The 21915-nt window shown below is 44.0% G+C and overlaps 1 protein-coding gene across 8 annotated transcripts in view; it reads left to right on the forward strand.

The window, feature by feature from the left end:
• The window catches only part of ZNF462 (zinc finger protein 462), a 134904-nt gene that overhangs the window by 76622 nt on the left and 36367 nt on the right, over positions 1–21915 (forward strand). The gene's annotated exons all lie outside the window — the stretch shown is intronic.

Raw genomic sequence — 21915 nt, forward strand, 5'->3', positions numbered from 1 at the left:
GTAGGAGGCTCTGCTTGCTTTTTGCTAGATTCAGTCCCTTGCTGTTTGTGCCCAGAAACAGAGATGTTCCTGCCACAGGGACTTTTCTATTTTGCAGGCGGTTTCCAAGTCATCAAGCTGAACCCACAGGACGTGTCTGGCTGAGAGTGCAGGGTGTAGCTCAGGTTTTATTTACTAATACGCTGCTCTTCGAGAAGTCATCCTAGGGCTAGGTTCTTCAGCTTCCTCGGGGACACAAAATGTTCTTAGATGACTTGACAAGCCATGCTCCTTACGTCATCTTTCCTTTGCATGCCCTGTGAGCCTTCCAGAGCGGCAGCGATTGCCGCATCGAGCAACGCAGGATCTTCGAAACCGTTAGTCTGGCCTTTGAATGTTTGTTTCGCATTGCTAGTTACCTTTTCCCCTTTGACCAGTGTCGAAAATTCATCCATTCTGATTTATTATAAAGACGAATTTGTCATATGAAGTAGTATGTCTAATCGAGCTACAATTTATTTGTTTCTTGGTTCATCTCATAGAGAAGGAAACTGAGACCCTGAGGAATGAAACCATAAGTCCAGAAGTCATGAAATGTGTACGTGGTGGAGCTGGTCTAGCTCCAAAGCCCATGTTCAGTTAACCTTTGTGGCGTCTTGTTGAAGACTCTTGGCAGAAACACACATCCAGAAATGTCCAGGGTGTCGAGAGTACCACCTCCTCTTTTATGTGTGGGCATCCTGGAATTTTCCATAGGAAACTAGGGCTACGTTTTTATTGTGGATTGATATTTAGAGCTGAAGTTAGCAGAGCTACAGATGGTATTAGGTTGAAAGAGCAGAGTCAAAGGAAATGAGAAATTGTATGTTTGGATTTTGATAGCTGTAGCCTTAGAAAAGAGAAGACATCGATGAGTCCTAGGGGGCTTCTTGGGGGAGGTGGAGCTCAGGCAGGGCCTTGGTGGGTAAGATTTTCACAGGGGCAGAAGGAAATCCATTCCAGGTGCACGGAGTATTAGAAGTGAGCAGGCTTGCAGAAGCAGGGATCTTGGGACAATAAGGAGACCGATCTGGCTGGAGTGGTGGGTGTGTAGGGAAGTTAGTGGAGGACAGTTGGAGGTGAGGAGACTCACCTCCAGGGTGAGGAGACTCCAGGGTACTTAGTACAGGGAAGAGGTCTTTAGATTCGTTAAGAGGCAGGCTGAATAAGGAAGACCACAGCAAGGTCCCTCTCCCCTTTGGAAGGTGGAAGGTACTTTTGAACAATAGGTACATCAAGTTAGGATCTGTAGGTCTTCGAGAATGAATGTGTGTTAAATATAGCCATGAGTGGTGGTTAGCCCTTTTAAGGTGCCTGCATAGACTTTCCTTCGGATTAGAAGAGTAATGCCTATTCACGATTAAAGACCAGCTTTATGGCAGTACGTAACAAATTGTAAGGGTTCCCCAGAATGCCGGCCTCTTCTGAGAAGCCAAAATAGTCTCTATCAACAGATTTCTCTAGAGTCACCTAGTTTTTTATGCATATACAAACAGGTTCTATTTTGTAATTTTAATTATTTCTGAAAACTGGGACCATAGTATACACATTTTTTTCATGTTTTTGCTCTCACTTGGGCGGTTTTCTCACTGTTTGACTCAGTGTGTTTTAAAACATGAAGGCCCACATCTCAAAAAAAAACAAAAACAAAAAACCAACAGTTCCCTTTCAAATAATAAATACTGGGTCCTTAAAGGCTTCAAGTATTTTTGTGTATGTGATCCATGTGCTTAAGGTGAAAATTCACTAATTTATTTCATTTTAAGGCTCATTCATCGTCTTAAAAATTACTTGAGTGTCTTTTGCTACTGCTTCAGACTTAATGCATTTGAAATATTGGCAAATGGTCCATAAGTTAAATGAGAAAATCAAGATTACAGACTGTCTAGACTGTTCAGAGTAATGAACTGAAAATGAGATTTTGCAAGGGGATAAATATGAAGTAGGTTGGGTGGCTTCTGACCCTTGCATTCACTTCCTTCACTAGATTTGCCAAATAGTCTTATAATGGGCAGTTATCATATCTGTCTGCCCAGCTAAACTGTGTGCTCTCTGAGGTCAAGGGCTGTTCCAGAGCCCTGGCACTTGGCAGGCCATTCAATAAATATTTCCTGATTTGAAAGAGGGTGGCAAAATAAACCACACCCAAGGAGAACCGACAAAACAAGAGTTTATGTGTGAAAAAGCCTGGGAATTTCAGTGACTGGGAGCTGAGATGTGTCACACGACATCTAGGAAAAGCAGTGAAACTGGGCTGTGCGGATACCATGATGTCCTGTCCATCACTCTTGCGTTATTGCCTTAATCACAGGTCCCTCCTCCAGTTAACTTTGACCTTCTCCTCCCCTACCCCCCATTCACAACACCATATCCCTTTCAACTTTCTGCAACCAGAGTGACTGATAATCCCTTTCTGTCAAGCAGCAAAGACAAGGGAACTTGTTCCTTCCTCTCTGCCACCTTGTGAGGATATTTCTGCTTTCTTCTTTGAGCAGTTCCTTTTCCAGTACTCGCTCTCTGCTTACTTCCTTCTCCTCACCTTCTGGAATGTTTCTTTCCCTTTCTCAGTGAACTCAGCGCCAGGCTCGCAGCCAGCCTTTTTACTCCAACCATGACCATCGTGCTCTGGAATTCCAATGCTAGACTCGGTGATAATGACCCAGCAGGTACAGTTGACCCTTGAACAATACAGTTTGGACTACGCAGGTCTATTTACACATGGATTTTTTTTCATTAAATTTAAAGTATTTAAAAATTTTGCCCATGGGTAAGTTTTTAATTAGGAATATGAGAGGGAAAGATGAAGAAATCCTCATCCACTTTGCATGCAAGCAGGAATAAAGCCACCAACGTATCTGTTTAAAAAAAAATAATTAAGATAACTAACTCAAAGGCAGACAGTAAAGTGTAATCAGAATTCCCATCTAACTCATTAAAATTGGTAAATTCTGCACATTATGTTAGCAATAAAGTAAGATCATTTTTGCTAATACATCCACAGTACACTGTTGCATCTTGGTTCTGTTACCTACATAATGGAAGACTGGGAAAAAATAACTCTTTAAAAAATAAAGTTTGATGTTTAAATAAAAGATAGATTTATTTTTTCTTCTTTAAGTTATTTTTTTCCCAATGGCTTCATTATTATGTACCTCTACCCTTATAACTTTTTGTCCTAAAAACATTTACAGTACTTTTCACTGTATTTCTCTCCATTCTGATTTTCTGGGTTATTATCTAAATCCCAGCCTGCTGAGGGAAGAATGTGGAGTGCATAGATGATCACCTGTTGCTAGAGCAGGAAAGAGTTTGAGAACTATAGGGTGGAGAGAGGGTGATCCTGTGTAAGTCTAATGAAAGGTTAAGGTTTGTTATATTGGTTGATTTACTTATTATTTATTTATTTGTTATTTCCAAAATTGAGTGATAGCCAAAACAATATATAAGAAGTTTTAAAACTGTAATATACTGGGCAGAGTGGAGGTTGTTTTTGTACTAATTGTCGTTGCCCTAATGAAAGGAGGTGACTCTGGGTGAGCTGGCCATCTAAAGCCATAGGCAGTGATGTGGGAGCCCAGTCCAGCCCCACTGCCCCAAGCTCCTTGTGCCCCTGGGCTCCTTATATTGGAGGGGAATGCGGGTGATTGACAGCAACAGGGCTGCACTAGTGGATGGCATGACAAGTCCTTTTGAGTTCTGTCTCAGGGATCCTGGTGGCGGTGGTTTCCCTGCGCCCTCCCACTCAGCGGAAGCATCCAAGTGCTCCATGGAACCACATCCTCAACTCATAACCTTTTTCCCCCAGTGGAATTCTGGAGTCGCTGCAGTCCTAGTGTTGAGCACAATTTCCTGTGTATTGTTGGGTTCATTTTGAGCAAATGCCAGGAGGAACCATTTCACCTACGTGGAGCTAGTGAAAATCAGGGGCAAGTGATTTCTTTCAAAACCAGTTCTCTGCGTAGATCATCTTTCCTTAATAGATCATCTTTCCCAACCTAGTCGGCACAGAGGTTGTTGGACCCCTGAGTCTGAGGTTTGGCTTAAGGGTGGCTGCAGGCCCAGATCCAGGAGATACCACCCACATTGCAGGCCGTGAACCAACCGTCCAGCCTGTGCAGCCCTAGGCGGAGGCGAGTGTGCGAAGAGAGAACATGTAGCTTCTCGACCCTTGATTTCTAATGTATAAAATAATGACGACTACTTTATGGAGTTATTTCCACAATCAAATGAAATGACATATAAAATGCTTTCATTTTCTAAATTACTGTAGAAATATTAGATGTCACTAAAGTAGTATAGAAGTGAATTTCTTGTTTGTGATAATGTCATCAACCACGGGTTGATGAGGATTTTTTAAAAGATTTTATTTATTTTTAGAGAGAGGGAAAGGGAGGAGGAAAGAGGAAGAGAAATATCAACATGAGAGAGAAACGGATGTTTCTACATCCGCCTCTTCTCATGCCGCCTCTTCTACACAACCCAGCTGGGGACTGAACCCATAGCCTAGGCATGTGCCCTGACTGGGACTTGAACTGGCATCCTTCCACTTTGCCCAATGAGGCCCAACCAACTGAGCCACACTGGTCAAGGCAATGAGGATTTTTTTTTTTTATGAAAAGGAAGAAAATTTCAATCTTGACTTAGAAGCTGAATGAAATCTTTACATCATGAGCTGTTTCTTGTGAGTCTAAAATAATTCGGTATTTGGAAAGTGATACCTAATCTGGAACCCTGTTGATTTAAATTTTTTGATCTTTGGCGCTAATTTGAAACAACCCACATAAGAAACTTTTTAGCACTCGATGTCCTAATGGGTGTAAGTCATTGACTAGTCCCTGTGTGAAATGTCATTAGTGTTGTTATTATTGGCATTGATCAATAATGCATTTTAAATTAACTATCAATTATTGCTTCTGACTGAATTACAAACATTGTCTCATTTCATTTAATAGAACAATCCCTTGAAGCCAGTGAACAACTTGTATAAAACTCAGTGCTGGCAAAATAACCTAATGATTATTTTACAATCTAGAAGTCACTTTTCAACTTCAAAAGTCACTTAATTATTTCCCAGTCTCAGAATCAGGGTGCTCATTCACACTCTCTCTCTCTCTCTCTCTCTTTCTCGAACAATCCACTTTAGCACAGCATTCTGAGAAATCTTGTAAATGAAATGCAATAATGTAAAGCATTTCTCTATTTCCCCCTTGGAACTATGTTGTGATTTAAAAGATTACATTTCTGACCAAATACTGAGCTTTATTTTTTAAAAAGATTTTATTCATTTATCTTTAGAGGGGAAGGGAAGGAGAGGGGGAGAGAAACATCAATGTACGGTTGCCTCTCATGTGTCACCTGCTGGGAACTGGCCTGTAACCCAGGCATGTGCCCTGACTGGGAGTCGAACCATGATCCTTTGGTTTGCAGGCCCGCGCTCAGTCCACTAAGCTATACCAGCCAGGGCAATACTGAGCTTTAGATCAGAGCTAATGATTGACCACGTGTATTATAAGACATCATATGATAACAATAAATAAAACCATTGGAAATAGCAACAATTCAAAATACACTATAGAGATTCACATCTTTATAAAGCATAGGGTCATTTTGTTTACTTCGTTAGAAGTTAGAAAAATTGTTTAAAGATGACTGGAAATGACCCAGCTAAATACATTTAAAATGTTTTGAGTGATTCTTTTTACTCCCCATATAATGTTGTCTGAAGTAAGCCAAAGCATTCAAAGCTGTTCTCCTGAATTTATAGCTGTGTCAAGCTTGGCAAAGGTTTTCAGTTGGTGAATTTGCTCCTGCTGCAGCTGCTGGTAGTGATAGTGGTGGTAATGACCAGCTTTTCCTTCCCCTCACTGAAAACTAAGGGCTAACCAGTTTCTTCCCTGCCACTCTCTCCTGCCTCCCCTATTTATACAAAACCTCTGTCTTTGAGCTGCTTTAGGGGATTGCGAGCTCCTGGTCTGTTGTTGTGACCTCCTTTGGCATTGAAATGCCTCATAAACAACTATGGGGCCATTCATAGAGATTCTTTTAAGAGGAGCTTCAAAACACCGTCTTTGGAAATTGCCAGGACCCCTGCAGCCTGCTCTCTATTCCTGTCTGATTGCTCTAGTCAGCCCTCCTAAGGAAGCGCATGAAGTGGTTTTGAATTGGTGGGCCAGAGCCTTCTTAGGGTGGTGGGGAATGATTGAAGGAAGAAGACAGAGAGGGCAGAGTTTTCTATGACTTGTTCCTTTCCCATAGGTCCATAACCATAATTTCAGTGCCTTGATGTTCACACATGTAAGTGAAACATTCCACCTCTCCCATCCCAGTGAACACATGTCCCGTGAATACATGGAAAGTACATAGCATTGATCTAATGACTATTTAGTTATTGGATTAACCCACTTCTTAACTCTGTTAAAAAGCAAAATTCAACGGAGTAAATCTTAAAAGATCTTGCTGGCTTTATTCGGTGATGGATGAATTAGGCAGCGTCCAATCTAGCAGACAGAAAGAGCTCCAAGGAGCCGTACGGAATGGAAGACTTATTTACGGGCAGAAGGGAGCAGGAATGAGGAGGTTGTATTAGGCAAAAAAGGGGGTTGATCATCGCAAAGTTATTTCCTTTAGGGGTCTTTCAGGCAGATTACCTAAGTAGTGCTGATGAGGGCCTTCCTGATTGGATGGTGTAAGATTCCATTTCTGGGAGCGCTGAAAGCTGTGTGTAATGAAATTAAGTCTCAGTTTGGTGATGTGGGGCTTAGCATTAGGGGCTCCATTTTCAGCTGGTTGTCTTGTTTTTAACAGCTCTGTTAGGAACAAATTGTAAAAAACAAAAATAAAAACTTTGAAATGGACCTATATTTATATGTCTATATTTGGGGGTGTCTCGACTAGCTCCTCCATCGAGATTGTTCTGTTTGAGCTATTTGTCAACCCTTTAAGTTGTGTGAAGCTGATACCAGTGCAAATTATTCTTTCCATATCATAGACTTGTTGTGTCTGTTAGAGTGCAATGGATTGTTGCCTGTGGATAGGTTAAGTTTTTTGTGCCTGTTCATAAATTCATTTAAGCCTCCCTTTACCTCATATAAATATGCTGCTTTTAACTCTCTTGTGACCAGTTCTGACATCTTATTGACTCCCTCATTAATTAATGTGTTAAATAAAAATCTTTGATGATTTTTAAAAATCCCATGAGACAGGAAGTTCCATAGCTAGCTCCCTCCTAATTCAGAGGTGGGGAAATGATGAGTGGACATTTTGTTCCACCCAAAACGGAGGAGGCTGAACATTGGTTCGTGCCGAAAGTTTTCTGAATTCAGGTCCTGTCCAAAACATTCATGCTTAGAAACATCTCTAGGTTCAAGTAACGCATAACGTTTATGTCTACTTTTGATTTATAGGGTTAATAAATTTTAAAACTCTTACTGGTCCAGTAATGGTGTTGTGGCTGTGTTGCCAATAACCCTTCTTGCCTCAGTAGCCTAGCTGGTCATGGCACATGGGGTTATGTGGCTGGGTCAGGGTTTGAATCTTGCAAAAGAGCAGGGTTTACATACCAAGAACACTTGACGTGGACCAAGGGTCTCAGTGGACGTTTTAGATGAGACCAAGTATTTGGCAAGGAGCATGATGAAAATGGGCTTAAGAAAGGTCACAATTACCACCTGGCCAAGTTGGGGGTTAAAGGGCACATCACCTGGCTCCAGAGCTCTGTGTACTATGTCACCCTGTTTCCTTAATCCTTTTTCCCTTGGGAAGTCTAAACGAGGGAGCTATGTGAGCCCAGGGAAGTGCTCTGCGTTTTAAATACTAGAACCATTCTTAGATAGGTTTGTTCCTGAAACTGCAGTCTTAGCTTCCAAATCTCCTGAAAGGGACCAGTATCCCAGCTTATATTTCCTTCCCATTCATATTTTCTTAAATTGCCGGAATCTGTGTTCTACCTTCAGCATGGTAGTGAAACCACTCCAGTGAAGTGGCGTCCCATTGGCCAACTCCGTGGTGTTTTCTCTGGGGAGGAGTCATTCCCTGCTCGTTTGCACTTGGTGCTGCCTCCTTTTTCTCCCCCTCCTTTGGAATCCCTTGCCTTGTGGCTCCGGCCTCCACCACTTTCATAAAAGGGCTTTGACGGGGGTTGACAGCAACTTTGGTCCTATCTGATCCTTTTTTTTCTTTCTTTTTTTCCTTTTTTTGTCTGTGGCATTTAAAACTGCTGACCTCCCTCCCGGGGCAATTCTCCTCCCTTGGTTTTGGGCCTGCTGTGTTTCGGGCTTTCCTCTGGCCTGTGGCAGGACGTTCCCTTTACCTCGTTCTCAAGCGCTCTTCCTCCAGCTACCCTCACACAGACTGTGGCCAGCATCTGCCTCCTCTGCTCTCCTCCTTCACGTTCACACGGAATCAACTCACTCTTCCAATGATATCACCATCTCCACCTCCGGCTTCAGCCTCTCAGCTTACACTCTAGACCCTTTTTTTTTCCATCTGCCCCGCGCTTTCTCGAGCCCGAGGTCGCACTCAGCCTTTTCCTTGGCCCTGTGTTCCATCAGCCAGTCACTTGCCTACGCAGCCTTGTTTTCCCGTCTCCTCACTTCCTCTCATATTTGCCCTACTCCTCCCCATCTCTTACCTGAGCCATTACCATATGCACCCCACCTGCAAGTGCCTCCCCTTAGTGCCTATGCAAGGTTAAGAGTCATACCATTCTCCTAATCAAGAATCTCTGACGGGTCTACATGCTTATTTTTAAAAATCCCCACTCAACAATCCCATGCTCATCCTCCAGCTTCCCCTCCTTTCCTCTGTTTCCACATGTCCAGACCCTGCTTGCCTTCAGAGCCATGTGCAGATTCCTTCTCCTCCATGCTGTTTCTCCTAATGTCCCCGGATGCGAGTCAGCTCTCCCCGTGAAATCCCACAGTGCTGTGCCCTCCCTCTTTTGGGGACACGTGGTCCATGCTGCCAACTCCATATTATTACCAGAAAGAAAGCTCATTAGGTTTAGGGTTTTCGTCCTGCTCATCTTTCTATTCTAAACACCTGGCACAGGGCCACTTCCTTCCCAGAGTAGATGCCCTATAAATGTAAAATGAAAGTTCGTTGTGTCCTGTAAATAGTCATTACAGCAGTTTAAAGCTGTAAATCAAGCTTGGAATTTTTTTTCTGACTACAGAGCCCCACTCACTGCCTTCTGGCCACTGTGCTAACAGTAGATAGAGATGCCTATGGGCATGTGCTCTTTTCTTTGAGGGCTCATTTCAGGGTGCACTGCAGTCCTCTCCCCTGACAACTTGAGAGTTCTTGAAATACGAGATCTGGTGATCTTTGTGTGTCAGCCCCATAACACACAGTAGATAAAACATTGGTGATGATTAACCAAATCACTTATTAAAAAGCTAATGAATTCAGAAGGACACTGAACCGGTTTACAAAGTAAAATTTTGGCCATTGAGTTGAGTTTAAGTGAACCCAAGAAATATGTGTTAAGTATCCTTGGGTTGGCACATGGGTGTAAAAGCTAAGAAGTAAAATACAGATCTAGACACATTTTGGATGTTGCTGTATTTGGAAAACATCCCTCAGGGTCTTGGCTTGACACTGACATGTTTTTGGTGTTCACCAGCATGTAGATATGCCACTTGGTTTCCTGTGCTTCCTTATAATTTCTTTTTGCACATGAATGATTAGTAGGGAGCAGACAGGGTAGCCTACGGAGTTTCAGTCTTTCCTTCTCCTAGGTAGGGCTGTATTCTCTTCCAGATGTAAGAGGAGTGTGTTCAATAGAAACAGTAGGAACTGAATTTGAAATGGATGTTTCCAACCTGCTAGTAAAATCTAAAGAAGAAAATATATTACATTGGTGTTTTCTACTTAACAAAACAAAGTATGGAATCCTAGGCTGCTGATATTCCATCACCAGTGGGGAACGTGCTGCCGGTTGGTTTTTCTCACAGTGGAAGTTCATTTATACCAAGCTGCCTTCCCCATCTGAGACAGAGTTGGTCCAGGTTAAGGGCACATTTTGGAGACAAAGAAAAAGTAAAGATGTAAGATTTCTGTCTCACCTGGTTTCTGTTTAAGACCCTCCAGTGGCTGTCTACTTTGCCCTCAGAAAAAATTCCAAGCTTGGCACGGGAAGCTGATATTTGGGCCCCTGTTTCTCTCTGGGATCATTCCTCACCCTTCTTCCCTCCCACGTACCCTGTTGCAGCCATGCTGAGCCCTGTCTTGCAGAGTCCTGCTGTCTCACACCGCAGACCTTGCTGGTCCTTCTTCCTGGATCACCGTTCTCCACTTACCTTCACCCTCCTCATTACTCCATTCGCTTGACTCATTTCTCTTTATCCTGAAAAACTGAAGCTTGTCTCCTCCAGAAGGCTTCCTGGCCCTTCCTGCCCGGTTGACGGGCCTCCCTTTTGCTCCTACAAATCTTCGAGTTCTCTTTGGGATGATGGCACCGCTCATACTCTGTTGTAACTCTTTGTCTTTCCATCACCCCCAAGACCATCAGTCTTGAAGGTAGAGGGCATCATTTAAATTTTGGGTCCCCAGAGGATGTCAGATTACCTTGCATGCCATAGGCAGTTCCATGAGTTATTTGAGTGAATTAATCTAGTCTTACATGTTGGTGTTTATGGTGCCACACATTGGCCACGACACTCAAGGCTGAGTTACAGTGGCAGGTCTAAGGCAGAGACCCTCAGGTTTCTCATACTGAGAGCATTGGGAAAACACTTCATGCTAAGCCAAGCTGAAATGCCCTCATCAGTCGTGAGCTAAAAACCACACAGGCTGAGAAGTTTGAGGCAAGATCCCTCATAGATCATCAGGAGAACCAGACAATCAGCTAAGATGTGTCAAATCAGGTGGCAAGGAGTGCTGTCAGGAGAAGGAACAAGGGGAAGGGGAGGAAAGGACTGGAGGGTGCTTTGGGAAAGGATTGTTGATGATAGAGGTGATTTACAGACCTACCAGTTGGATGCCCAAGGACCTTGCTCCAAAGCTGGAAGTGATCTTGAAAAAAAATGTCAAAGGATGTAGACAACAGAATGGTTGCCAAGAAGGCCTATAAAGTTTGGGAATTAAATTTGCTCTGACCAGCCTTCTTGTAGCAGGTTGACTGGTGACCATTCTGTGTGCATGGTTATCCAACAAGATGGGGTGAATCATTGAATTGGTGGCGTTACTCAGGTGGAGCCACGCCTGTGAGCTAAATCCAGGTCCCGCACTCAGTCCCCTCCCATTTGTAGCCATCTCCACTTACAGAATAGGCTGGCCAGTTGTAGCAGTGCAGTCGGCTTTGCCCAGAATCAATCCATCAAAAGCTGGCTGCCGAGCACCTACTGCATGCCTGGAGCTGGGAGGAGTGTGCGTTACATCTGTTCAGAGCCCATGCCTCTTAATCCTGCTGTCCAGCTAAACAGACCAAATTCTTTCATTGAAACACTAGAGGCAAGTTTTAATTCAGTGCGAAATTATATGATGTAGGCTTTAACGGTGGTGGAACAGAGACCCCTAAAGCGTTGTCCTAGGTGCCGGGCACTGTACATCACACTCTGGTCTCCCCTACTTGCCACGGCACCTGTGAAGTTGCCGGCAGTATCATCTCTATTGTACAAATGATGAACCAGAAAGGCTGAGAGGCTCCACATGGTTAGGAGGAGGCTCGGGTTTGTGCTCCGGGTAGCTGAGAAACTGCTTATTCCCTAGTCCTCAGTTGTCCCACCTGTGTAGTAGGAAGTCACGTTTCCAATTTCATAAGGTCACGGTGGAGATCAGTGACTGACCTTATAAAAAACATCTTCTGACAATTGCTAGACATACACCCGCTAAGACGGCAAAAGGTGGACCTGGGTCTCACTTCCAGATCCCTCTGGCTTTGTGAGGGTGTACACCCTGCTCCTGAGCCTAGCATCATCCAGCGGCATTTCCATAGGTGAGTTTGGAGTAAGAGCTGTCCCAAAGGAAGAACCTAGTGCTTTAGTGGTGATTAAAAATATAGCTTAGTGCAGAGCCAGGATTTTCTTACATTGCATGGGAATAGGTGAAAAGAAAAGAAAAAAGGATCTGAAACCCACTGGGTTTGTTGGTTCACAGACTCCCGCTGCTGAGGGATAATTTTAAAATAACTCTTCTTTGAAGTGTGGCTGTTCATTCCTGTTTCAGATTGACCGTTACCTTTCGTACCTAATTTCCATGCCATCACTTGGAGCTTCCCATGTATCTAAATATATGTGCTTACATTCAGATGTGTCCTTTCCTCTTGATTATCTGATCTTTTAAGAAATTTCTGCGATGGTTCCCTATCTGGGCCCGCACTGCACCATTCGTCGCCAGCCATACATTGTGATCAACTCCTTGAAGTCTGTAGGCATCTCTCCTCCAGGTGGGTCTTGAGGAGGAGGCACTGTGCCCTTGTCCGTGGCCTCTGAGCTCCAAATATCCCCTGAAGTTGCTAGCAAGCTCTCTGTGGTTGAGGCCAAGTCACTGATATAAAGGAGCTTTTGTACTCAACAATTGTTGCTGGATTTTCAGTGCAGTAAAGATATCTATATATCTAAACGAACAGCAGGGAACCTTACTTCCTCATCACGCAATTCAAAAGAGTCACAGGTGAATTATGCATTTGGTATTGTAAGAGCCTCTCAATTAACAATGGCAGATGCCACGCAGAGCTTCCTCCGAGAAACGTTAGAAAAAGGCTCCTTCACCGCACATTCGCTTCCCTACAAATATCTCCAGCCTGTTTCAAGGATTTTTAAGAACACACTTTGAGATCCAAATACTGTTTAGTGCAAAAGGAATACCTACCATGTTTGCTAATGACTATGGCAGAAAAAGAACATGTTTTCAAAACTGGGGCATGCAGGCGCCCCAGGTTATGTTCCTATTTCTCCACTCACTGGCTGGGTGACATGAAGCTATCTCTGCTGTTCTGAGCCACCACAGGTCTTTATGCAGAATGGATAGTCTGCACCATACGGGGTGCATTCCTGGTGGGGAAAAATTGGTAAAACGTTTTATGCAGTGAGAATATCGGAAAGAAATCCATGAGGACCTTCTCGTGGATTGCAGAGGGCTGTATATCCATGGCCTTAGGAGTTGACTACAGGAAGTCGTGGTGCATTTAAACTAAATACACGACACCTGTTATACCTGTGCATCTCACAAGCATCTGTGCCTACTAGTGGGTCCAAAAAAGGACAGAGAGAGAGTTGCACATAGCAATATCAAAAGTAGCTCGCAGATACCTGACATCATCTGTTTCAGAGTGTGTACTTATTGCTAATTCAGGGTCAAAAACAGAAATTATGCTTTTGGCTTCTTTGGATAGCCGTAGATTAGTGATTTTGTTTCATTCAGATGCTCAAATGTTCCAAACCCAGAATTGCTTCAGTAGAAGTAGATCAGTGTTTCAGTGGGAAGGACTTACTAACCTCAGTATCCAAATAGAGAGGGCCATTTGGTTAGTTGGGTTTGCCCCGGCTGGTGGGGGCTCAGTGGACTGAGTGCCAGCCTGTGAACTGAAAGGTTGCAGGTTTGATTCCCAGTCAGGGTACATGCCTGGGTGGCTGGCCAGCTGCGGGTGTGTGAGAGGCAACCTATCAATGTTTCTCACACACATCTATGTTTTTCTTCTTCTCTGTCTCCCTGCCTTCCCCTCTCTTTAAAAATAAATACATTTTCTTCAAAATGGGTTTTTCAGAGCACTTTTTTTCAGCTTGAACTTCCTGGATTTGTGTAACATGTTCATTGAGCACATGTCTCAAACTAGGTGCTGAGCCTAGTTCTAGAGAATATTAACTTCTTAAAATGTTACAGATGGGTGGATGGATGGCTGGATAGATGGATATCCTGCTTGCAAAGAGATCCTTGTCTGGGGGAGGTAAAATAAATGAACCCCGGTGCAGTGTGATGAGAACTAATGGAAGAGCTCAGAGAGGGGATTGAATGCATGTATCTAGAAAGATCAAGGAAGATCTTCACAGAGGTGGTAAATTTGAACAGTGTTCCGTTTTAAGAGATGGTCAGTGTTTGCCAGGCTGAAAAGCAGGAGAAGCCATTGCACCGTGCAAAGGTACAGTGAAAAGATGCATCTAGAGTGAACCTTAAGCACTTTTCCACGGGGCTGGCAGTCAGCACAGCCAGGGGGAAGTCGGGGTGTGGAGATGAGCACGGGTCTGGGAAGGTGGAGAGCTGGAGCACCAGGCCAGGCCTCAGTTTGGACATTTTCCTGGAAAAGAGTGCATGGGTACCACAATCATAATTACTTTCAGGGAAAAAGAAGGAGTGTTAGAGGAAAACAAACTTGAAAAGAGAAAGCCAGTGAGGAACATTGTGCGTGTTCTCCATTGTGCATGGAGAACATCATCTTGAGTAGATGTTCTCCACTCAAGCAACCCCGAGGGCCAGGTCAAAGGAGCAGGAGTGGAACCCTGTGTGGGTGAGAGTGAGTGCTCTTCAGGAGTCAGAACCCACAGGGCCGCCTTTTCACTCACCAACTGTGTAGAACAGGGGAAATGAGTCAAGGATTTGTTCTGATTTCATTGCCTGGTGGATGGTGATGTTATTGGGTGGGAAAAATACAGACACAAATGGGCTTGTCCCCAAATCCAGGACCTAATGAATTTTGTCCAGGAATCCTGTTTGTCTTAGGTCAGACTTGCCTGGATTCCCGCAACACACAGAGAGAGTGAGAACAGGAAGTTTCACAAAACAGGCCTTAGAGAGACCCTTTCAGTGAACTTCAAACATGGTGGGACACTAATCAAAAAGAGAAACTTGCGCTTTTTTTTTTTTTTTTTTTGCTGTGTTATTGTCAGTTTTGAAGACTAGTTTTTTTTTTGTTTGGTTTTGTTTCTTTTTCATCTATTCCCTGATCATATTTCAAGGTTTTGTTTTTACTCATCAGAATGACAGGAAGTTTTCAGTGTGTGTTTCCTTCAAGTTTGGCCCCAGCCTTATTTTCAGGACTAGGCGTTTGTTTTCCCACTTGCTTCCATGACAACCGAGCCCAGAATTCCTATATATAGTCATCCAGCGTCCATTGTCCCCCTGGCCATTGTATCATAATCTTGTGCATCCAGGCCAGAGAACTCCACTGATGATAGAAGACAAGGAGGTGCCGGAGTCCTCGGCCTGGACAATTTCAAGGCATAATCAAAAGAAGAAAATAAAATAAGTTGGCTGCCTTGAGAGATTATGTTCCCTTTAGATGCTATCCAGAAGAACTTGAAATGGCTTTTGTTCCACAGCTTCACTTCTGATACAAATTTCCTTTTGGAATGTCCCGTAGAAAGAGAACATTCTGAGGCTCTTTGAAGGGAATATTTGGAAAACTGCATTGGTGATTTGTAGTTGGTTTTCTTCTGCATGCCAAATTCTGCTCTATGTTAATAGTAGGTAGTAGCCCTGGCCAGTGTGGCTCAGTTGTTTGAGTGTCATTGTGCAGACCAAATGGTCACGGGTTTGATTCCCAGTCAGGGCACACACCTGGATTGCAGGTCAGGTCCCCAGCTAGGGATGCACAAGAGGCAACCACACACATCGATACTTTTCTCCCTCTCTTTCTCTCTCCCTTCCCCTTTCTCTAAAAATAAAAATAAATGAAATCTCTTTTAAAATATTTAAAGTATATTACAAAGTAAACAAGAAGTATCTTAAGAAGGAAAGAGTGTTCAATCAAGTTTCAAGGGAATTCAGGTAAAACCCTAAGAAACTTTTTTGGGGGGGGGAATTTTGGGGGTGGGGTGTTTAAAGACTTTTTATTTATTTATCTTTAGAGGGGAAGGGAAGGAGAGAGGGAGAGAAATATCCATGTATGGTTGCCTCTCATGCGTCTCCTGCTGGGAACTGGCCTGCAACCCAGGCATGTGCCCTGACTGGAAATCGAACCGAGATCCTTTGGTTCACAGGCCAGTGCTCAATCCACTGAACCACACCAGCCAGGGCCCTTAAGAAACCTTTTTAAATAAGTAGACTTATCTATCAAGTAAACTACTTGAGTCTGTGAATCTTGACAACTCTATGCTACTTATTGTTTTCATAACGTAAAAAAGGTAGATAGACAGACAGACAGGACTGGAGGTAAGAAAGTTGTCCACAAATTCAGTCCAGTAACCATAACCCTTCAATACCTTTATGAAAGGACCACGTGTCTCTGCATCTGTGTAAGCACATAAGGTACTGTTTTTGTCCATCTGAAGCGTGAGCTCTATAGGAGCAAGGGCCCTTGGCGCAGTGAGTGTCACTGATACGGTCGGAGTGCTTCAAAGTGCCTGGCATGCAGAAGGCTTGCAATAAATATTTTCTGAATTATTATAGAATGGGAGACAAACATACAGATAGTTACAGTAGAAACTCTTATTTGAAAAAACCCAGAGTTTCTCAGTTATAGTTGAAAGTTTCTTAATGCAGGGAATCCTTTGGTAAATGCCTTTAAGTATTTTGTTTTCACTGAAAAGGGGAATACATTTATGCACCCGTATTGCGATGTAGCGTTGAACCCTGTGTATTGGAGTCTGGGCCCTCGGATTGGTTTGCCCCAGTTATTCTCTTGCATAAACCAGTCACCTACATTGAATCATATGCTACTTCCAGTTTCAATTAGTCTTCTTGTTCTTCCTTTTTTTTTTTAAGTAGAATTATGGTTTACACGTTTGTGGAACGGTCTGAGAGCAGAGTCCTTTTAGACGTTCATGTTCTCCTCAGTCTCTTAGAGTTGGTCTTGCCAAAACATCATTTGACAGTAATTTCTTTTTTTAGCAACTTAACTTTTCAAAGCATTCAACGTAGCTTTCGTAGAAGTGACACTTTTTATACCAACAGTTCATCACTGTAGATAATATTAATTAAGTTGAAGAAGCTCAGTAGCAAATATAACTGGTACAGAGAAGTGTGGGAGCTAGTAAAAACTGATTCTTGATTGCATCAACTCAACTGCTGGAAGCAAAACCCGGGGATGGAGGGGCTGCTGCAGAGTGGGCTGCGATGCCAGCCCAGACACTGTCGCCATGGTCTTCTCTGGTCAGGGTGACTCAGGGTTGAAGGCATTGCCTTGGCCGTGGTGGTAGAGATTGCTTAAGAGACCAAGTCACTGTAATGCAAGGTCCAGTGAGGTCCAGGTGAGAGTCAAGAGGTGTGTGTGTTGGCCGTGCTCAGAGAATAGAGTTCATCTGCACTGTTGCAGAAAATCTTCACAGAACAGGTGACATTTCAGCTGACTTTTGAAGGGTGGGTAGGAACTTGTCAGACAAAAGAAGAGGAAGTGCACCAGGTAGCCCCTGTCGAAGACTTCACCCCACTGGTGACATGTAGAATGTACGAGGAACTGGGAACTAGCTGGACTGTGAGGCCTAGGTATCCTTCAATACCTTTATGAAAGGACCATGTGTCTCTGCATCTGTGTAAGCATGTAAGGTACTGTTTTTGTGCTTACACAGAAACATGGACTAGGACCAGGATATGCAGGAGCTGTATGTACTGTAACCCTTGGGGAATGATCATATCATAATCATCTATGTGATGTGTATTATGTCTACAATGTGCATGATGACAAAGCTAGAATAGATCTCAGAGGAAGGAAGACCAGAGAGAAGGCTGTTAGAGTTGGCCATCTGGGATCTGAGGACCTGAATGAACAATGGGAAGGGAGGCCAGGGGGCTGGAGAGGAAATGATTGAGGAATAGATCCTGACATATGTCTCTAGGACAAGGTACCTGGCTACATGTGCTGCTACAGGAAATGTGTAACAGTGGGAAGGAAGATTCTCGCAGTTTAAGCCTCAATGAAGTGATGAGCCATTCACTGACATTCAGAATGCAAAAGGTGTCAGTTTTCAGCACGTGGAGTGTAAGGAGTCCATCAAACGTCAAGCTCAAAAGAGTTCCAGCATCCCATGCAGACTCACATCATCTCACAGCTCGCTGGGTTTCCCAGGGCCGCAGGGTCCTCAGTCTTGTCACTGTAGATACCTGGGTCACTGTCACATAGGTGGAAATGCTTAGGCTATTTCTGGCCTTGGCCTAAATTAATTAGCAGTTGTGTGATAGAAGCTTCATGACATCCCAAAATTCTCCTGGCGAGTAACTAAAGTGTGTCTTTAGCTGTTCTCTTATCATCATTACTGTGCCATTCTCAGATTTTCTATATGTTTTCGACTAGAAAGAGTGGACTGTATTTCCGGCATATTTGGGTCCTACTCCTACCTCCCGTACTTTGGCTGGTTGCGGTATTTGCGGTTAAATTACCCACAGGTAATATTCTATATCTGGTTCCGTATACCACCAAACTTGAGTTGTCAAATCACCTGTTTTTCTGAAGAAAATTACAATCTGTGCACTAGTTTGAACTTTCTGTGCTATTTTAGAACTTGAAGGTTAAAAATTCTCCCTTCTGCAACCTATTGTACCTTCGGATGTACATATTTTGTCATTGTGATGAGAACATAGTTCTTTCAATGTCGATTTACCGGAGGTGTGGTGAATGGAACCATTGAGTATCTCTGTGTCTAACGTTGCTTTCATTAACACCCTGACTGATGCTGGTTAATTTATTAATGGACACTCAAGATTCTCTTGATGTCCTCCCTCTCTCCCCCTGGTGCCTACACTCACCAAGTGCTGATTTCTCTTTCTCCCCCACTAGCTCTTCATAAATGTGTCTATTAAGACTTTTTTACATTGTATCCATTGTAAACAAATTCATTGTGATACAATGGTAACACATCTGTCTGAGACAGGGAGTGGCTTGAAGTTGGGGACCAAGTCCAAGTGTCCCAAAACAGGGGCTCCCGTTGATGCTCAGTCAATATTTGCAGAGCACAGGGGTGTAATTTAAATCGTTTGCCGCCCGACCACCTCTGAAATGCACTTGCCTAAAACCCTTTGTCTTTTATTTCTCTCCTGGTACTTGATTCACACTGACCTGAGAGCCTCTCTCCCAAGTCTGCACCAAAAGCTCAAATATAATTAAATGGGGTTGCTGGCGGCACCGAGGCACTTTTACTTTTTCACTCACAGCCTCGATGCGGCTGCAGAAAATTGAGAATTGATCCTCCTGTGCGGCTTCCTTTTCGGACCTCTCAGTGCATGAGGGGGCCGTCCTCTGCAGCGCCCACAATTTACTGCCCGATTGATTCTGACTCGTCCTTGTGTCTTCCTTAATCTTGCAATAGTTAAACTCTCCTGTTACTGTTCATTTGTTCTCTCTCTGCCTCTTTTATTCCTTCAGCCAATGGAGTCAATCCGCTAGACATGGAGTAGGCCCGTGTTTTCGTGACAGCGGACGACTCTGCTCTCTCCCCTGGTAGATCCAAGTTCCTAGAAGGCACCCCTCTCATCTTCTTTGACTTTGAACTTGTAGCGCCAGCACATGGCCTTGGCACCAAGAGGGTGTTGGCTAAATGTTTGTAGAATTAGAATATTTGAGAAAGCTTCACTCTGTCAGACTTACAAGTTCCCTTGTTTGTCATTTGCCTTTGTGAAATCAAATTTCCTATGATTGTTTTTGTGCTGACTAATTTCTGGAGAAAGAAAAAAAAAACCCTTCAAACTGATATTTACCTGGGTTTGGCTAGGATCCTGGGGAGCCGGAGTTAGAGCAAGAAGTTCCCCGCTTCTCCGGGGACACAACGAAGTGAGAGGGACAGGAGGCCTGGTCTGGAACTCAGTCCTTCCCCTGGTTTGAAACCCTGGGCTGTCTGAGAGCCACCCGGAAACATCCCCTCTCCCATTTGCATTGTGTACCCTTCTTTTCCTGGTCAAACTCCACCTCAGGAATTTCAGAACATTATTTTTCCAGGGCCATTTATGAAGCCTCTCCCTGCAGCACGCCATTGGGCAGGTGGAGTTCCAGTTCCGGGCACTTCCTGTGCCTACCTGTGCAGTTTGCTCGTAGAAATGTCTCCTGTGTGGTCTCCCATCCCCCCTGCCCCCCAACTTTTTAAAATATAGAGCATTTTGAAACTGAGTATTTTTCTTTCCCATCAATCTTACTTTAGTTTTCCCCCTGTGCTGTGAAATGCTTTTTTAGTGTTTTGTGTTCAGTTTCACATTATTTTTTCAATATTCGGTTATCATTTCTATCTATTCAGCTTTGTCGGCCTTTCTATACCTTCTCTCTCTCTCTGTTCTCTCTGCTGAGTGTTTGTTGCTGGTGAAACACTCAGATGTTCTTCCTCATTCTTCTGCTTTGCATCACAGGACCCCAGAGGTCACCACTGGGTGCAGATGCCTCGCAGACAGGACTTCAGAGTCAGGCAGATCTTTGTTCAGATTCCACCTCAGCCTCTTAGGAGCTGGGTGACGAATCACTCAGCCTAGGCGACCGCAGGGGTGAAGCTGGGGAGGGAACCTGCGTTGCTCACTCACCACCATTGTGAGAATTAATTCCTGGCTGCTCAGTAAATCCCAAACCCACCCCTGCAGCTGCTGTGACCATCCACGCTAGAATTCCCGTTCAATCCTGATTTTACAAAATATTCTAAGTTTCGCATTGTAGACAATTGTGGGACTAGATAGCTACCTATAACTGAATTAAACTTATTTTAAAACTGCAATTAAGTTATAACTTAATTCCTACCACTTTGCACATGAATGAAGTCACAAGTCAGAGAAAGTCTCTTCTGAGACCGCATGTCTCGGGGTTGGGCTGGCAGGGCCTGGACCGACGGCGGGCTGTCGGCTCCTTTGTGGATATGACCTGCTACACAGGAGATAAAGATGTAACTTGCATGACCCAGAGCTGGGGACAGAGCTTCCCACTGGATTCACACGCCTGTGCTTCCGCTGCTGTGTTTTCTCCTGACCTCAAATCTGGCCCAAGCACAGACTGTTTTCCCTGTCCTTTCTTTTAGCCCAAAATGAAGGGAAATTTTCTTAATGACTTTTGGCTCAGGTAATATGCCCTTCACAACTAACGGTCTGCTTGTCTTCTAACCTGAGCACAGAATGATCCTATTCCTGCTCTTCTGCCCACGCTTGGTGAACAAACTAGAATTTTTTGTACCGTAGTAAGTGGGCTCTTTAAAGACCAGTGGAGTCATACGTGCTCATGTCTTTGTCACTTCAGTGCTAAAGTTGTGTGTCATTCACAGACTCCAAGTGGGAGGGAAAGAGAGTGTGGCACCAGAGAGGCAAATAAAGTCCTAAGAGGACTCCGAAACCTGTAGCCCGGGCGTTAGTGCAGATGGGTCATGAATGGCTGGGATTTGCTTATTTTTGTAAGTAAACCTGTTTGATTGAAGCAGGGAGTGAACATTTATAATGTGGACACGCATGCCTTTCCAGTTGCGTTGCCATTTCAGAACAGCGAGGAGGCGCCCTTCTCTCTGAGTGCTTTGCCCACCACTTTGTGCAGTTTTATTTCTTAGGTTTCGCATAACATACACATACTTGAGTTAAAATGTAGAACTCCCTCTTTTCTCTTTTAGGATGAATGGAATAATATGCTGTCAACCCTCGAGACAAGAAAAGTGTCTTTCGGGTTAGGTTGAAGGAGGTGCCCTCTCTTGGAGGGATCTACTGGGTAGATTTATGGATAAGGGACAGCTCACAGGCAGCGGGACCTGGCTTTGGCCTCACTGGTCACAGAATTTCTCTCCTGAAGAGCTAAGAGGAGGCCAGGACGTGCCCGAGAGAGGGCACAGGGGCTTGTGAGGGATGCCGGCGCTACGGTGCCCAGCCCGCAGCTCAGGCCTGTGTTAACAAGAGAGGCGGGGTGTGTTTGGGGTTTCACTGTGCCTGTGTTTTAAGCAGAAACTAGTCTTTAGGGCTTAAATAGAAAATATCTCGGAACAATCCGTGAAATGGTAAACAAACCTGCAATCGAAAGAAAGAATGAGAAGTTGACAATGGTGTTATTGTGATCCTGAGTGGGTTCATCAGCGAGGTTGAGGA

The sequence above is a fragment of the Sturnira hondurensis genome, unplaced genomic scaffold (genome assembly GCF_014824575.4).
Source record: "Sturnira hondurensis isolate 20B ecotype Veracruz unplaced genomic scaffold, ASM1482457v3 Scaffold0022566, whole genome shotgun sequence".
NCBI lineage: Eukaryota > Metazoa > Chordata > Mammalia > Chiroptera > Phyllostomidae > Sturnira > Sturnira hondurensis.